Source organism: Peromyscus leucopus, chromosome 4, assembly GCF_004664715.2.
Source record: "Peromyscus leucopus breed LL Stock chromosome 4, UCI_PerLeu_2.1, whole genome shotgun sequence".
Classification (NCBI taxonomy): domain Eukaryota; kingdom Metazoa; phylum Chordata; class Mammalia; order Rodentia; family Cricetidae; genus Peromyscus; species Peromyscus leucopus.
In genome coordinates, this window is record NC_051066.1 from 22,868,838 (window position 1) to 22,886,949 (window position 18,112).

At 39.6% G+C, this 18,112-nt stretch overlaps 1 long non-coding RNA gene across 1 annotated transcript; it reads left to right on the forward strand.

The window, feature by feature from the left end:
• Positions 1-8,285: 8,285 nt before the first annotated feature.
• On the forward strand, positions 8,286-14,778 carry LOC119087836. The gene is made up of 3 exons (XR_005091318.1): positions 8,286-9,499; positions 13,923-14,061; positions 14,421-14,778. It is a non-coding gene; the product is annotated as an uncharacterized LOC119087836 (long non-coding RNA).
• Positions 14,779-18,112: the final 3,334 nt, after the last annotated feature.

Sequence of the window (18,112 nt, forward strand, 5' to 3'; positions counted from 1 at the left end):
AACAGCAAGCAGCATTGAGTCTTCATATACAAACATTATCTCATTTAACCTTCTTATATCTCTATTCATTAGCTATTATACCATAGATGAAATAAATCTAGATTAGAGGCAAAAAAAAAGTCTTTTGTTCAAGGTCACAATAAAAGCTACTGGTTTACCTTAGATTCAGACATAAACAAGTACTATGCATATCTAATATTAAGTCTCAATAACTTACCTTTATTATGGATGAAAACTTCTGGCTAGGGAGGCATATCATAGTGAAAGAGCAAACTGGAGGTAATAAATCTCAAGTCAGGAAACAGATATTATGAGACCAGGGTCTCATGATTCCAGTAACCTTTAATACCTTGCAATATTAGGTCCTACCACTTAAAGGTCCACAACCCCTGCTAATAGCACCACTTTAGAAACCGAGCCCTTTGGGGGGACATCTAAACTGTAAAAACAATATATTCTACCTCCTTATACCAATGATTAGTACATTATGTGTATATAAATAGACTGATAATTTATGCCTTCTATAACTTAATATTTTAGGTTGTGAGCCTAACCTTTAAGGGCTTAGTCATCTCTTCTGCCCTTAAACAAGCAAGCCTTCTATAATTTTAAAGTCATCTGAACAAGATTTTTATTTGGAAAGGCTTTGAGTTACTCAACTGCTTCTATCTTCAACCGGGAAATAACTTCCATTTAAAGTAGGGTTCAAACTAGAGATTTATTAATTCACACTGTTAAAATATGATCATGAATTAATATATCAAATGTTGTTATTAATTTTTTAACTGCTACATGATATTATGCCCATTTCAAACACAAGGAAACTGAAATTCAAGCAAGTTAAATGCCTACTTTCCCCCCAAGGTCTAAAGCTTATACTGTATAAAAATCAAAATCAGACTCGACTGATTCTTGAGACCAAAATCTTTGGTCATACATCAAGATCTATTAAAGGAAGTCTCAGCCTGTGGTAATGGCATACACCTTTAATCTTAGCACTCAGGAGGCAGAGGCAGGTGGATCTCCAAGTTCAAAGCCAGCCTGGTCTAGGAGTGAGTTCCAAAACAGCCAGAGCTACACAGAGAAACCCTGTCTCAAAAAAAGAAAGGAAAAAATAAATAAATAAATGAAAGTCTCAATGACTCACCAATTGCTCACAAAGTTGATACAGCTCTTACTGATACCACACTCTACCCAAATCAATCAAGATATGACTCATCTTACATCTAAAAAATCAACAAATAAAAATAAGAACATGTTGAAAATAAGCATGTTCGCAAATGCTTCAAATTAAAGGACCTATAGGTAACATTAAAGAATGAAGTAATGAAGTGGCTTATACAATGTCAGCACACATTTATGTGAGCTGTTTACATTTAAAAAAAAAAGCTTAGAAGATAATATCATCACAGCTAGAGGGGCCATCTAGAAATTACACAATAGCTTTCAAAATCAAGGGTACTGCAAACCTCAGTCAACTGCAACAGAAGTCATTTTCCTAAACCCCAAGCCTTCAGCAAAATTTCCATTTCAAGTTAGAATCTGCAAAGGTCAGGAGTCATGCCCTGAGGTTTATTTCTATTTTAAGGGTGTACTGTGGTGGTATTCTAATTGTACTGAAATGTGATTTTGATTGTATGTTAATAAATAAAGTTACCCGGGGGTCAGAGCTATTAGAGCCATAGACAGAGTGTGGCGGTGGTGGCACACGCCTTTAATCCCATAGATCTCTGTGTGTTCAGGGATACAGCCAGCATTGGAGACATATGCCTTTAAGACCTGGGGGGCTGTACATACAGACAGTGATGAGGCAGTCACCTGTTTGGGTTTACAACCAATGAGAAGGCAGGACAAAATACTATAAAAAGACGGACAGACAGGATATAGCTCTCTTTCGTGAAGCTGGGACACCACAGGAGGAAGGGTGAGTTTTAGCTCTGAGCTCTGACCTCTCGGCTTTCTCTTTTACATTGGTTCTGTGTTTCTTATTTAATAAGACTGTTGGTTACATCTACAGTGTACACTACAAAACAGTTGTTAAAGACATAGAGAGGAAAAGAATTAAAGAGTTAATCAGTTCAATATACTTATTGAAATCCAACTTTTAAGAAGCATAAGCATCTGTGAACAGGAGAGTTAATGTGGTTTAATTTCAACCAAATCATAGTCTCAGAGTCCACACACATTGGTGAAGAGCAGAAAAAAATGAAAGGCTCATGGATACCACTAAAACAGAAGGCAGTACAAAACAGAGATGAACTCATGTCACAGAACATCATTCCAGATCGTGGGAAAGAGAGATTTAAAAAAAAAAAAAAAGATCATTACTTCCTCCCATCAATAACTCCTAGAGTGACCAAGAAGAATCACAATTCTGTAATGTAAAAGCAAATGACAAACATAAAGGAGAGGGGGGGGAGATTGAGGTCATATCTCTTAACATGCATCATTTACAGTAAGAGTTCCCCCATTTATCTGAATTAATTTTACATACTTCATTTCATTCAGATAATTGAAGTTTTCCTTTAGAGTTATAAAATGTTTACCTCAACATAATCAGCAAATTATCCACTTAAAGATACCACTAGACAAATTACCATCTTTCCCTTCTACACATTCACATGTATTCTACTATCATTAAATGTAGGAGATTTGGGCTTTTGCGGGAAATTTAGTTCAAATGTCCTCTTTAAAAAATTAGTACAAGAAACCCTTCAAGAAAAGTTATGGTCATTACCTTTTTAATACAGAGTGTTTGCATTGCTTGTTAAAGACATGGCAATTTGGGAGTTCAATATATGACTGCTGTTCTCAAACCAAATTAAAGGTTTAGACTACTAAAGAGTTTGATGACTTCCCTCAATACAATAACTAGAATTGTATGGAGAACAAAATCAAAGAGGTCTCTCTTTTTATAGGCAGTAATTTAAGGGCCTTGTAATGAGAATTTACTCTTTAGTATATAATTACTAATGAACAAAAATGGGGTCATTAAACTCACTTCTTTATAGTGCCATAAAATTTCTATGTGTAAGAAATATAAAATAATATATAATATTTATCAAACTCAAAACACATTGAAATGTGCAATGCCTTACAATTCAATATAGTAAAATTTTTGTGCCTTAAGTAAATGTCTGTAAGATGACTGAAGTCATTTTTCATATGGATATTTATAATTTAAAATATGAAACTTCCCAAGTACTAATGTTGGAAATAAAATGTCTAAACTTCTTAAATGAATTCTGAATTTTCTATGGACACTGTCCTTCCTCCAATAATAATACAGAACTTACTATTAGAATGGATGTGTATTTAACCAAATTAATAACTCGCTATGAGATCCAGTCTCACTCTTAAGGTATACACAGTCTAAAAGACAGGAAATAGTCATACTACAGAAATGTATAATGAACACCTTTTCAAAAGAAAGCTCAAAATGCAGAGACCAGAGAGGCAGAAAGTCAAACACTTGAAAATAGTTAGCCACCATTCAAAATGGACAAAAAGAATTCATTACTCCACTAACACAGTGGTAGAGAACCTAACTAAAGGCCAGCCAGGAATGGATTCTGAGTCATGACTGGATAGATCCTGGATGTTACTGGGTTTCTGATGCATATGAAAAGTTGAATCTCAAAAGTGTTACAAATGGTAACAGTGACAGAATCCACATTTCAGTATCTAAAGAGCAATACAGTGAGTATGAATCTAGAAGAAGGTATCACACATAGTATCCTGGTTCTGCCAAGACCTTAACTATCTAGGGATGCAAACAGGCCTCAGTTTCCTATGTAGAGGAGGACATAGAGAAGGAAGGAAGCTGGTCAACCTGCTCCTGGTGCCTAAGCAAAGAAAATGTTCTAGTTCCACAGAGGATCTAGAAGGAAGGAAAAAAGGAAGGAAGGAGGGAGAAAGGGAGGGAGAGAGGGAGGGAGGGAAGGAGGGAAGAAGGGAAGAAGGGAAGGAAGGAAGAAGTCCCGACGACTTTTTTGACAAGTATTCAAAAAATTTATCATTTGTTCAAATAGCTTAAATATAATCTCGCAAGGAGGAGGAGAGACCTATATATTCTTACTAACTCTTATCTCATTTTATATCCTAATTCCCTCTGTAACTATACTTGAAATATTCTGTACATTTCTTACATACTTTGAGATGTTTATGTCATACATTTGTAAAGCTATGATAAGAAATGTGTTGCCGGGCGGTGGTGGCGCACGCCTTTAATCCCAGCACTCGGGAGGCAGAGCCAGGCGGATCTCTGTGAGTTCAAGGCCAGCCTGGGCTACCAAGTGAGTTCCAGGAAAGGCGCAAAACTACAGAGAAACCCTGTCTCGAAAAACCAAAAAAAAAAAAAAAAGAAATGTGTTTAAAAATAAACTCTCACATGCACACAGAGTACATGCCAAAGGTATATATAGCATAATACCATACCTCTGTGAAGAACGGATGATCAGGATACAACTCTGGCTCCTATCAAAAGAAATTTTTCGGGACAATGGGGTGGGAGTATATTTACCTAATTATCTGTGTAAAAGGGACTAACCTAAAAGTGGGTAGTCCAAGAAGACTGGGGCTGAGTGAAGAACCCGTATAGATGGATGCAAGATGACTGTTTCATATAATTAAGCACCATCCTACTCTACTATAAATTCACTTTTGATAATATTATCAGTAGGAAAAAAAGGAATGTAGTTCAAAGAAAGTATCTCTGTAAAGGTTATGATATAGAACTTTACATGTTCAAATAGTAATCACTCTATGGAATTGGCCTGGCTATGCATTCGGTGGCCAAATTCTATCAGTTTCAATGGAAAAAGTTACTTTACTTAGCAAAAGAAATCTTGACATGTTTCTTATTTTGTTTTGCTTGAATACACAAACACTAGTGTGATCTACTAAAGAAAAAGCCAAGAATAAGCATAAAAGAAAGAGAAGATCCATTATGTTTTAGTAATTACCACCAACATAAAGAACACTGGATCATTTAAAATATCATTCTAGGATAGCCTAACAAAGTAGTCCAAACTCCCAAATCATGTTATTTATTCAATCTACAGGCTGAAGAATGCATCCTTATAAAATGAAACCAACACTTTAAAATATGGCCTATCATAACAATTAAAGGTTGCTCAATTCATGGTTATCAAACTTTGCTCCAGTAGAAATTTCACATTAATCTCATATAATGGAGGTATATTCTATCACCACATTTATATAACTGTACTCTGAGCCGGGCGGTGGTGGCGCACGCCTTTAATCCCAGCACTCGGGAGGCAGAGCCAGGCGGATCTCTGTGAGTTCGAGGCCAGCCTGGACTACCAAGTGAGTCCCAGGAAAGGCACAAAGCTACGTATAGAAACCCTGTCTCGAAAAACCAAAAAAAAAAAAACTGTACTCTGAAATTTTTACATTAAAGAACAAAATTAATACTTCTTCCCCCAATTCTTCTATTATATACCTTGGTATTCTCTCTTTCAGTACTGGTTCAACACAAAGAGGAAAATCAGTAGTTTCAAGTTTACTAGAATCATAATTTGGGACTTCCAGGAACTCATCTACCAACAAGACAAAGCGTTTACAGAGTATCCACTGGACTGACACCAGCCATACAGATTAAAAACACATGGCGATCTTTCAAAAAGCACCTACCAAGACAAAACACAGAAGCAACAAGTATTTACTATGCCTACACCAAACACTGTGCTGTGAGAGATGTAAAAATCCCACCCTACCCCAACAAGGACCTCAGGGTTCCTGCATTTCAAGTTCACTTTTTTTTTAATGTAATACTGGGGACATTGATGTAGATTACTATTTATGCATAGGATCTCTCTTCCTACTGAATACCAAAGTCATACATACCATAACCCTAAAACTCTTGATAAACTAATCTTCTGGGAGGCATAGACTACCTGATTCAAGAATATAAATAACAGGGACAGAAGAGCTGGCTCATGGGTTAAGAACATGTATTGCTCTTACAGAGAACCCAAGTTCAGTTCCCAGCATCTACACAACTCCAGCTCCAGATCTGACCCCTCTGGCTTCTGTAGACACCTGCACTCACATGCACAAACACATATATAATTTTTAAATATTAAAATAAAAATGTTTTTTAATGAATATGACTAATAGAATCCTAGCATAGTAGAAAGTGTGAGGTGTGAAGATAAGGAGTTCAAGGCCAGCCTCAGACACACTGTGAATTCCAGACCCTAGGCTAGATAGGACCCTGTCTCAAGAAAAAAGATGAATCTGAGTAATTCTTAAACTGAAAAATAATTATTAAATTCAAATTTTAAACTAAAGTAGAAGAAAATGTTTTAACTAACAGATATAAATAAGTATAGTTTGCTAACTACAAGTAATTTGCATCATTTGTATCTAAAGTGTCAAAATTAGAAATCATTTCATATGAGTAGAAAGGGATTTTAAAAAAATTTATAGTGATCACTTGGCAATTATTAAGATAACATAATCAAGAGGGAAGGGACAAGAGCTCAGGAGAGCACTTTACTTTGCTCAACAGGCTGAGGTGGGTTGGGGGTAGGGGGGAAGGTTTGGCCAAAACAAGATCAAGTTGGGTACAACAGTGTCCCATCAGGAGGTTTCATCTAATTCAATGCTTAATAAAGGCAAGCAGTTCTATTCAGTTCCTTCTAAATCTCATGAAAACGTAAAATAATGAAGCTGGATTACACTGCAAACGGAAAATCCTGTTATTCTGTGATGTATAAGGTAAAAATGTCAACACGATTTCAGAACAAGAGTGAAGACGACATGGTGCTATAAAGTGTAGTATTAGCTTCAGGCATTACCTCCTAACAGTCTGCAAGTTTGTCCAAGTATCCTGATTCAAAATGTGTTCCTCCAACCCTAATATTAAACTGTTTCATTAAATAAAGAACAAGGCCCTAAGGACAACGGTGTATAATTCTCCGTTGAAGCTGAGAAGACTCTATTCCACATCAAGACCTGGAATGCACTAATTAAAATTCAATATCGCACTAGGTATGTGGGTTCCAACATGAAATGAAACTCCTGTCATAGTTAAAGCTTAAGGTTAAACAGGTTAATAGAACCCAATAAAATGGTTCTATTGAGTTATACTGCTTTTTTTTTTCCCAGCAGCTCCTTTACCTGACCAGTACAGCAAGCTTTAAAATCAACTCAAGGGGTAATATCAACTATGTCAGGCGAGCTGGGGCACAAGAGGGTTGAGGGGCAGCAATCCACCGCATGTGGAAAGATCACCTTCAACTCACGTTTTCCATTTCCAAACTGTGATACAGGTGAGAGAGAAAATATATATATATATATATACTGTAAACCCTTCTCTCTGAACTTCCCATCACAGGGCCCAAGTTCCTAACTTAACAATTCTTATCTCAAAGCTTATCTAAAGCTGCGTCGTTCTGAGACGAGGATAAAAGTTGCACTTGCCCAGTGGAGTGGGAGTTGGGGGTGCGGGCGCTGCCCACCGAGAGACCAAGGGTTAAAGGAATGTATTCTTGCAACTTTGCTGTTTGCTCAGGTAGTCGTACAGACTTAGTCACTCCCAGAACCCTTCCTGGCGAAAAGAACGCCGGGCCTGGGCGGGACGTGACGGAATTTGGAAACGTCAAGCCTGTGCCGAATCCTCGAGTGGGGCGGGGAGGGGGCGCGAGGTGCTGGGTCTCCGCGGCCCGAGGTGGGGGGGGGGGGACGCCGGGATCCCGACCAGGAAAGCCGGGGCCAAGCCGTACGGGAGAGCCGGCGGACCAGCGCGGCCTGGGATCGGCCGGGCCGGCGCCCGTCGCAGCCACCGCGCTCCGGGAAGCGTCGCCTGGGGCCCCGGCACGGCCCCGCGGAGCGCGAAGGCGCGCGCGCCTGCGCCCGGGAAGCGCGGCCCGGCTCCGCCCTTCTCACCCCCGCTCCTCGCGGCCGCCGCCCCACTGGGAACTCGGAGCCGCGCGGCCCCGCGAGGCGGGCGCCGGGAGGGAGGGGCCGCGCTCCCCGCCTCCCTCCCGCGGCCAGCGCAGCTCCCAGCCAAGGCGACTCACCTCCTCCTCCTCCTCCTCTCCTCCTCCTCCTCCTCGGCTCCCTCCAGGCCACCGGCAGCCCAGCTGGCGACGCGCTGACGCCGAGCCCCTCCCCCGCGGCCGCCACCGAGGCCGCCCGCCCCTCCCCGCCGCGGCCGCAGCGGCCTTGGGGCGCGTCAGGCGCTGGCCCCGCCCTCGCCCCGCCCCCGGGCCCGAGGCTCCGCCCCCGGGTGGCCGGCTCCACGCGGAGCTCCTGAGTCAGAGGCCTGCGCGGTGCGAGCCGGCGAGCGAGCGAACCAAGTCCCCACCGCAGCGCGGCTCGTCACACCTGCTCTCCGCCCGCCCGCCCGCAGCGCGCTTTCCAGTCACGCCAGCGCCCCCGCCGCCCCTTCAGCTTTTCCATACTCTCTCACACCTCTTGTCGCCGCCTCCGTTCGCGCTGCGGCCTTCTTTTCCTACGGAGAGGGCCGTGGGCTCACCGGGCCGCGTTCTCAGGCAGGTTTCTAGCTCTCACCTGTAGTCAGTCCCCTGTCCCTGCCCTTCCGGGTGGGCCGGGGCCTCAGGGACCCCGCATGGCATGGCGGGTGCACACCCACCTGCTTGTATTGGTCAGCGCGCCCTGCTTTCCCTCCCTCGGGACTCCTGGAGGATCTCTGGTAGCCAATGCAGGCTTTTCCTCTACTTAAGTTACAGGCAGCCCTTTTGGTTGTCCATACTACCCCTACTCAAGATGCAGCTTGATTATTAATAATAGACATTCGCGGACCCGCTAAAAGTCAGAAAGAACACAAGAAACTCTTAAGGGTCTGTATAAAATGAGGAATTTGTCTCCTTTACATTTCTATGACTCTGGATTAATGATTCTAATGTATTTGGGATCACGTTGTGGATTCAGTGATTCAGGTAAAAGCAAAACACACAATGGTAATGCTTTTATCTGGTAACTTTTTTTTAAACTACAGCTTAGACAGACTGTAGTACAGAAATGCATTAAGCATACCAAAATAACAAAAACTGATTAGGCCTTTGGAGTTACATCCACGAGTTTGCTTTAAGTTGTGTGAGTAAATATTATTATCCTTGAATTGAGCAGTGAAAACTATCTTCTGTTCTAAACAAAGCCCACACTCTATGTGGACCTCCAAAGCTTACAACCATTGTTGACTTGAACAACAGTATCACAAGCATTTAAAATGCCTAATAAACCATCTGTCCATCTACTTTTACACAAATTGGGAAACAGAAAACAGTGAATGCTGAAAGCTGAAAATGAGTATTCCTAACTGCAAATGAATCTTGTAAATCCTATTCCACAGAATAAAATATTGTGAAAACCTCAAAGCCTAGGAGCTACCAATTCATCAATCTGGAAGAAGAGTCATATAATTTTATAAATGAATCATCTAGTCCTTAAGATCACCTGGAGTCTAATTTTTTTCATTTTGCTGATTGCGATCTGAAGTCCAGAGAAGGTAAGTTGCCTACCCAATATACCCAGCTTAATTGAAACAAAGTCAGGATTAATACTCGGACCTGTATATAAAGCTACTCAACATCAGAATTCTTTGACATCTTGGCTCTGCCTCAGTACACATGATCTGTGAATCTGAGCTTAGGTATTGATGTAAGAAGCCATTTCACCCCAATATGTTCAAGGATTTCTGTTGTGTAACCTGCATCTCTCAGTCGGGGATCATCTGCATGATCTCAGTCACTTCTGGCCCTGGCTCTGGAACTCTGATCCAACCAAACACATTCATCCTCAGAGGTGCCAAAGGCTGTGCCTGATTAAAAGAGTTATGAAATCTCTATTGTCAAGAAAATTACAACATTATTGGTGAGGTAAAATATGAGGCATGAAATGATAATTCAACAGTAATAATCAAGGACTCAACAGTAATTTCCAAATGTTAAGTAGGAAAATGGTGCACATAAATTAAGGAAAGATTTCTTAAAGGCCACAACAACAAAAAGGAGATCTATCATTTGGAGCTCTGTGCATAGGAGAGAAGTAAAGCAAAATGCTTGGACAGAAGCTCTAAGAAGAAAACAGGCATGCCAAGAATAAGGAAAAGTTAGATCAGGCAAGCAAAACAGGAAATCTGAGAAGCAAGAGCAAGCTAGGACCAAATGCAGGCTAGAACCTTTGGTAGAGGACCTAGATTTCAACCTGAGACAGAGTTTCCTAGGAAATCATTGTGGGTGGACTGGGCAGGGGAGAAAGGAGGGTGGGGAAAGAGGTAAAAAGATCAGAAGGCCATAAATTTGTTAGGTATATTGGACATCAGTGCCACTTAGGAAAACTTGGGTTTGGTGAGTATACATAGGAAACAATGAAAAAGTAAGAAGTCCAAGGTAATTTTATGATTGTGGCGTGAGTCATTAAGAGTCACATGTGCCCCAGGTCCTTAACAACACTCATAGGAACAGCCTGCAAATTGCTGGATAAGAAAGCAAGATATCTTGCCAAGGGAGATCCTCCACATTGTATTCTCTTTCCACAAAACTGTAGTTTGATACTCAGAAGATAAAGAGCCCTAACCCAGGCCCTGACCATAGACCCTATCCTGATACTTTTATGGTCAACTTATTATTTCTATTTCAGCCATATTGATGTAAACGTTCTTTATGGTGAAGAATATGTTACAATAGGAAATAAATAATAAGTGGTTATTAAATATACATAAAATGTTGCTAAGACAAAAAGAATATAGAAATGCCTATACCTTTCAGAAATATCTTAATCTACTTGGAGAAAAAGAGGCCAATACACCCAACATAGGAAATATAATTCATGGACAGGGAGAGCAACATTGTGCACAGCAAAATGAAATAATATAGAAATTGTTAGGGATATAGCCGAATAAGCTGGAAAAGATCTGGTCTTTAGTCATCATTCAACAGATTTTAGTGAACTTTGCACAGTGTTTTAGATACTAAAGACAAAGCAATGAAACAAACAGTCCCTGTTCTCACTGAGACCCAAAAGGAGTCATGTGTTGAAGACTATATGAAATGCCGAGGACATCTAGAATGTAAGAAACTGGGGAAAGAGTGAAGGAATGGAGCAGGGGAGATAATAAAGCCGTATGAATAGAAGGACTTTTGAGGTCAAGTTAAAGGAAGGCCATTGGGAGATTAGTCCCTCTGGCATTCTGAATTTGAAGGAGAGATGGAACCTGGAAAAGCAGATGCAAGCCTGCATGATAACACGGGCAGGAGATAAGTAGACAAGGTTGCTGGCAAGGTTGGCAAAGAAGATGGAAATGCCAAGACTAAATAGTGGGTAGGTGGTGTTGGTCATAGAAAATTTATAGCATCACATGCAGAAGAAAGGTCGAAGAGATAAGCATTAAGAAAAGACCAATCTGGTTAACAACAAAGGTGTGTGACGTTAAAGAGAAATGTCTCTGAAGGCAATGAATGCTCACTGAAATAACCAGCATGATTCAAAATGTACAAAACATATATGAATTTTATTTACCTTTAAAGCTATTGTATTTATGGACACTATTGAATTTTTAGACCCATTTAAGTTTTCTTCTCTGTGTCTAATTTTTGTCTCCATATTAAAGGAAAAATAAATATCTTCAAAATTTATCTGATTTACTTTTATGGACCAAAACTCAGTCACATAAATGACTCCCAGAAAGTTCACGCTTCTCTTGGAGTATGGCAGTAACCTAACAGCTTCATTACCTCCTATGCCTCAACCAGGTAGCCAGTAAGCATGATGGCCTTGGACACATCATATGTTCTCACTGAACTCCAGGTTTGCACTAGTGAAAAAGAGAAAACTCAGATCTGCAGTGTAGAAGCAGAAGGACGCCTTTCTATGAAGAAAAAAACAAAAGCGTCTTGTGAAGTGTGCAGGAACAGCCACCATGACCTCAAGTGGTACTTTTGCCATCTGGAAGAGGACAGCTCAGTCGAACCAGATGCTCTTTTGTTTATCACACTGCAAGACAATTAAGGAGTATTTTTTTCTTCCCTGGAAATAGATTAGAAAATTTGGCAGGCAAAGTAGAGGGAGAAACCTGAAGCCATCGATTTGAAGTGATGTAGCCTTGAGCTTCCAAGGATAAGAAAACCAGACTTTGGCCAAATTTGTGTCCATACATGTATGTGCATGCCTTCTCCTGATTGTATTATGTTGGTGAATAGGATATGTTAATTTGTTAGGTGTTATTGAAAGATGGAATGCTATTATCACTCTCTCTTAGTTGGAATATACTTCATGTGGGGGTCTGCTGGGAGCACCTAATCTCTTGTGGTGATTTGGAAAGCTGCATTAAATTCATTGAACGAAAAATATGTGAAAACTATTCTAAAAATAATCATGAAATTTACTATGTTTAATTTGCTGGCCTAAAAGCTCCTCAAATCAGTAGTGACCACAGATTCCTAGCATTAATGAACAATTACCATATTGCTGAAATTAACACCATATTTAGCTTTAGAACTCTTCTTGTTATTGGTGCTGAGAGGGGCCAAAAATACCAGTAGCCTAGGAAGCATAAAATATATTCTTTGTTGATGAACTCTGTTTAGTTGAGATTTAGCTATTCCACACTGTAATACAAGAGAATAGGTTTATCGTTGTTACCTTCTGGCCTAGAGTTAGAAGCATTTCATACTGTGGTTCATCCTGTGCCTTTTATCAAGGATAAATGTCATGTTTTTCCTTTAAAAACAAAGAAGGCTTACATAGTCTCACCTCATGCCTAGCCTTTCCAGTAATTATCTGTTGCTTGGAATCAGTGTCAGCCAACTAAGTTCAGATGGGGGAAATGTTTGATCTGCAGTGGTGTGATTTGGAAGACTGTGTACATAGAAGGTACAGCTATGCACATACAGAGAACATATTGATCTAATTTGACTGCCAGTGATTTAATTAATGTTTTTCAAGCACTTTGAACATGAAAAGCACTATCTGAAAGCTGAGAGCTATTACTCATAATCATTTTTCCTAGAATTAACGTACAAATGTGATATTCTTATGGTATCTTTGAGAGACAGGCTCTGTTTTAATAAATTCTTTGGACCAGGCTTTAGGAAACTCTCATTAAAACTTCAAGACTGTAGTTTCTGAAAGTCAAGCTTCAAGCTGGTTGGGTATCATCCATCAGTAGATTCTGAAGCACACATGCTAAATAAACAACAGTGACAGCTTGGGGAAGTATACACACCTGTTTATTCAGAAGATGCTAACAAGGGCAAGCTTAAAATAAGAACACACACCACAATCTGATTTTCAAGCTTTTGTACATACACACAACCTAGAATTGCCCATATTATCATCTAGGTTTTTTTTTCCTTATAACTTTTCTCTCTCTAAGAAATAACTACTAATGAGCATGATACCTTTGTGATGATCTAAAAAGAAGGAAAAAGTGGAGATGTTTCTTAAAGCTTTGACAAGCAAACATGGTATTTTCAATTATTACTTTTTCTTCAAGTCAAGTATAAGGACAATTGGCAAAAGATGAAGAAATTTTGAGCTGAAAAAGAAATAACTTTGAAGAAGGACTTTTGACCAACACATAGCAGTTTTAGCAGTATTCTATCCGTGCTTACAAAGCAATGACAGGACATTTGTTCAACTTGCCAGTACCGTGTGACAGAATGTACTTTCCTATAGATTAGAAAAGGAGACTCAAAAAGATAGAGACTTGTACGAAAATTAAGCATATATGGAAACCCACTACTTTGGGTACATAGTGTGCTTCCCACAGAAGACATGAGTTAGTAAAAGAAAATCTAGAGCTAAGCAATAGATAAATTCCTGTTATTGTTCAAGAGCCACAAAACAACATTGGCTATTACTTTTTCTCTTGGTTATCACAATAACAAATTGGTAACTATTGCTGAAGATACAACATACTTTGGTTACAGGGCATAGAGGAACCAAGCTGCAACTGACCTGAAAACTTCCTCTCTTCTGGCTAGCTATCATGGTACTAGAAGATACTTTGCAGGCTAATAGGGGAGAAAGGTGTTACCCACCAGTTAACTCTGAATGCTACAATGCCAGGTAAGATGTGTCCACTGATATAATAGTAGCAAGAAGGAATGGTTGTAATGACTGCTTTCTGATTGGATTTGAGGCCTGTTCCACAAGAAGGAATTTATGACTGATAATATAAACTTGCTCATAAGCCCTAGGCAGGAACCTACTGCTGTTGTTTTGTTACATACATATGTTGTCAAATTCCCTTATAAATATTTCTGTTTGTATACGTAGATTACTGTTGTTCTCAATCTTGACCACAGAAACATCTTTCTTTAGTAGTCACAGTTAAATACTGAGACTCATAACTGGTCAGAGTGCTAAGAATAAGTGACTATTGAGTGTTCAGTGTTAAACAGAACATTTATATCATCCTCCCTAAGGCTTGGAGAACATCCCAGAAGAGGAGGTGGAAAGAATCAAAAGGCTGGTGGATGGGAAGAGTGCTTGCTGGGAGACACTTCTGTATATGGCACGGCTGTTGTACTCATGAACTTACTGTAGCCATTGTTACCTACACAAGACCTGGACACAATCTCTTCATACCACCAGGTAGTGCTAATCAGTCTTGATTGGTTGTGCACACATAGGAAAGAGAAGACATGAGGGTATAAGGGGGACATGTTAGGACTATTTAAGAGGAATGGGAGGGAGAAGGGAGAGTTAGGGTGGATATGATTAAGATACACTGTATACATGTATCCAGTTGACAAAGAATAAATAAAAAACATCTTAAAATAAGTTCTGACTTTCCTTTGTGACCACCAGTGAGATACAGCCTTAGAAACCTCTGACTTGCTTTTGAATTTTAGCTTCTTTTCATTTATATTCCACGCACCTAAACAGAACTTTTGCTTGTAAATTTCAATGTAGAATTTTCTTCTATGTGTATTGCACAACATGCATATTCTGAATAAAGCACCCATTCCTACAAAACAGATTTTTATTTATTGAATTAATATCTTAAATTTAATCTTGAATAATTTCATACATGTATACAGTGAATTTCAACTATATTCATCTCCACTCCCTCCCTCTAAATCCTCCTGGATTCTCTCATATCTCTTTCAACTTCCTATCATCTTCTTATATAACCTACTGAGTCCAATTAGTGCTACCCGTATATAGATTGTGTGGAGCTACCCACTGGAACTTGGTCAACTTAACAGGGATTACACCCCTAAAAAGAACTGACTACTCTCCCTCCCCTAATAGCCAGTGACTGTCAAGAGAACCTCAGCGAGGGGTGGGGCCCATGTGCCTCTTCCGCTTTGTGCTAGAATGCTAGCTATCTTCATCATGTGCTGGTCTTATGCGGACAGTACCGCTACTGTGAGTTCAGACCAGGATGAGCCTGTCATGTCCAGAAGACACTGGTGTCAGTCCTCCCCAAACTCTGCCCTTTACAATGTTTCTGCTCCCCTTTCCATGTCATTCTTAGCACATATCTTACTGGTAGCAAGCCGATGTGATGGGGAAAGTAGTGTCCATCAAAGACAACAGAGCTTTCTTTCTTTCTTTTTTTTTTTTTTTTTTCAACCTTCTCATGTGTTTAGGTTGAGATGACATAACTTGTACTTAGAAAGGGGCATCAAGAGAATTGAACTACTGATCCCGGGTTTGTAAGAGCACTTTTCAACTATGCTTTTCTAGCTCCAGAAGCCCAGTTATCCAAGAAAGCAACTCTAGATCTCTAGGAGGTATCCCAGAAAACAGCTAGACCCTCAAGAGACTTCTTGTGAATAAGAATTAAATCTTTAAATGTTTTAGAGCCGAGCAGTCTAGTAGCATTAGCTACATAGTAGTGTATACTCCAAAAACCATCACTCTACTTAGATCTATCCTCTCTCACAATGGAAACAATTTGTGGCTTCTTTTTTATTGTTTCAGATAGGGTCTCACTGTGTAGCCCCAGCAGACCTGGAACTAACTATGTAGACCAGGTGGGACTCCAACTCACAGACATCCACTAGCCAAATCCTTGGGAAGCAAGTATTGGGATTAAAAGTGTGTACTTTCATGCCTGGTAAAACACACAAATAAAAACAGTTTGCAGTACTAGAGTTTAGACAGAAGGCAAAGTGATAATGGAAAAAGAAATATGACCTTTATTAGGTAGGTCACATGTGTGCGAGGAAAGAAATGGTGGGTTTTTTTGTTTTGTTTTGTTTTGTTTTGTTTTGTTTTGTTTTATTATTGTTTCTTTTGGTGTAGGATATGGCTTACATTCCACCACCATACCTTCTCCACTTAAAGAATTAGTGAGATTTTGCTGGGCATGGTGGAACATGCCTTTAATCCAAGCACTTGGGAGGCAGAGACAGGCAGATCTTTGTGAATTCGAGGCCAGCCTGGTTTACCTACATAGGGAGTTGCAGGACAGCCTGGGCTACATAGTGAGTTTCTGTCTAGGTAACAAACACAAAAATGAAACAAAAACAAAAACAAAACAAAAGGAATTAGTGAAATCTTAAGTTTGCTCTATGGGAGTCAGGGGGTGTTTGTCTTTCCTGTGCCCAGGTCTTTTATATTCCACCATTATTAACAAACAATCTTCTGTTTTCTTAGATGGGTGTGGTACCCAAATCTAATGCCAGTCCAAAGCAGTATGATAGCTGACTTGCTTTCACTGCACTGCTTATGTGCTTACGTATACCAACTAAATTTCTATGGCATTCACCACTTATATTCCTAAAACACTAGTACATAGATTGTGCAATGCTAACAGCAAGGAATTCCCCACATTGTGTGCTTAAAGCTTAGCCCCCACACACCTGGGCCCAGGACCTGCATGGGAAGGATGAATCACACAGCAGCTTTGGTGGAAGGAATGAGTGATCGAAGGCAAATGCTCACAGAGGCTGAACACTTAGCAGAAGCCACTGATTTATATTATTTGCTGATCTCCCCTGAAGCATTCTCTCTGACAGCCAAAGGCCAACTTTTCCTATTGAAGCAGTTTGAAAGTTACATATGTACAGAAGGCAAGGGCAGGGAAAATGTTGCTTTCACGGGTTCCGAAGCGCTGCAGACTCTTTTACCGCTAACTATGCCTGTAATAACCAATCTTATAGCTGACTCCAATTTCTTTTGAAATAGAAAGAAATAAAACATGAGCTAGCTCCAGTTTTCTTTTCCCATAAGTAGAGTAGTTAATAGCATTTCTTATTTTAACACATTACTTTTGCCTTAATTCACAGACTAAAAAGGAAACAAAATTATGTAATGTTTTCTTTATCCTGTTCCTTTTTTCAATTAGTCACTGAAAAAAAAATTCCACAAAACTTCTAGGGTCAAATAGAAGGGCCACATGAAGGGGACACATTGAAATACCTTTTCAGTTCTGCTCAGTATTGATTTGCCCCATTTTGAAGTTGGGTCCCATTGCTTTGGTTCATATAGAAAAAAGTTACAATTTAAGAAAACATTACAAAATGGGAAGCTGATCTTGATGCTATCAACCTTCCCTCTTTTCTGTTAGCAGAATGCTGCAGGAAAGGCAGATCTGTGTCACCTATCATCAAAACTGTTCAAGATCCAATTGCTTTTGAAGTTAACTTTGTAAAACTATCTAGCAGCCTTTAACCAACCATATGATGCATTTCCCTCTGAATAGTTAGTACCTGCATTTGTCTCTGCATATTGAAATAGTAAGACCATGTCAAATAGTTTAATCAAATGATGTCATAACTAACGTTATGTTATAATGGGCGTTGGTACAAACTCAAGTATCAGTATTCTTGGGTTGTTAGCCAGAACACCGAACACCATTTTTTGTCCAGACTGCCACTAGATGATTTTGTAATTAGAAGAATCACTCTAAAATGAAAAGTCTGTGGTTGATGAGGCAGAACCAGCTATGCTTAAAAGGGAAATTCTTATTAGTCCAAAATATTAGAGGACAAACAAAATCAGTTTTTACAGGAAGATTAACCAAATTGTTCATTATCGTAGTAAACACTAGCAAAACAAAAATCAAAAGTATGGACTGTATCATAGACAATATTAACCATACCCAAGCAAGAGATTAAAATACCAAAGTCTAATTTGTGTATAATTGTTCACAAAAACATTC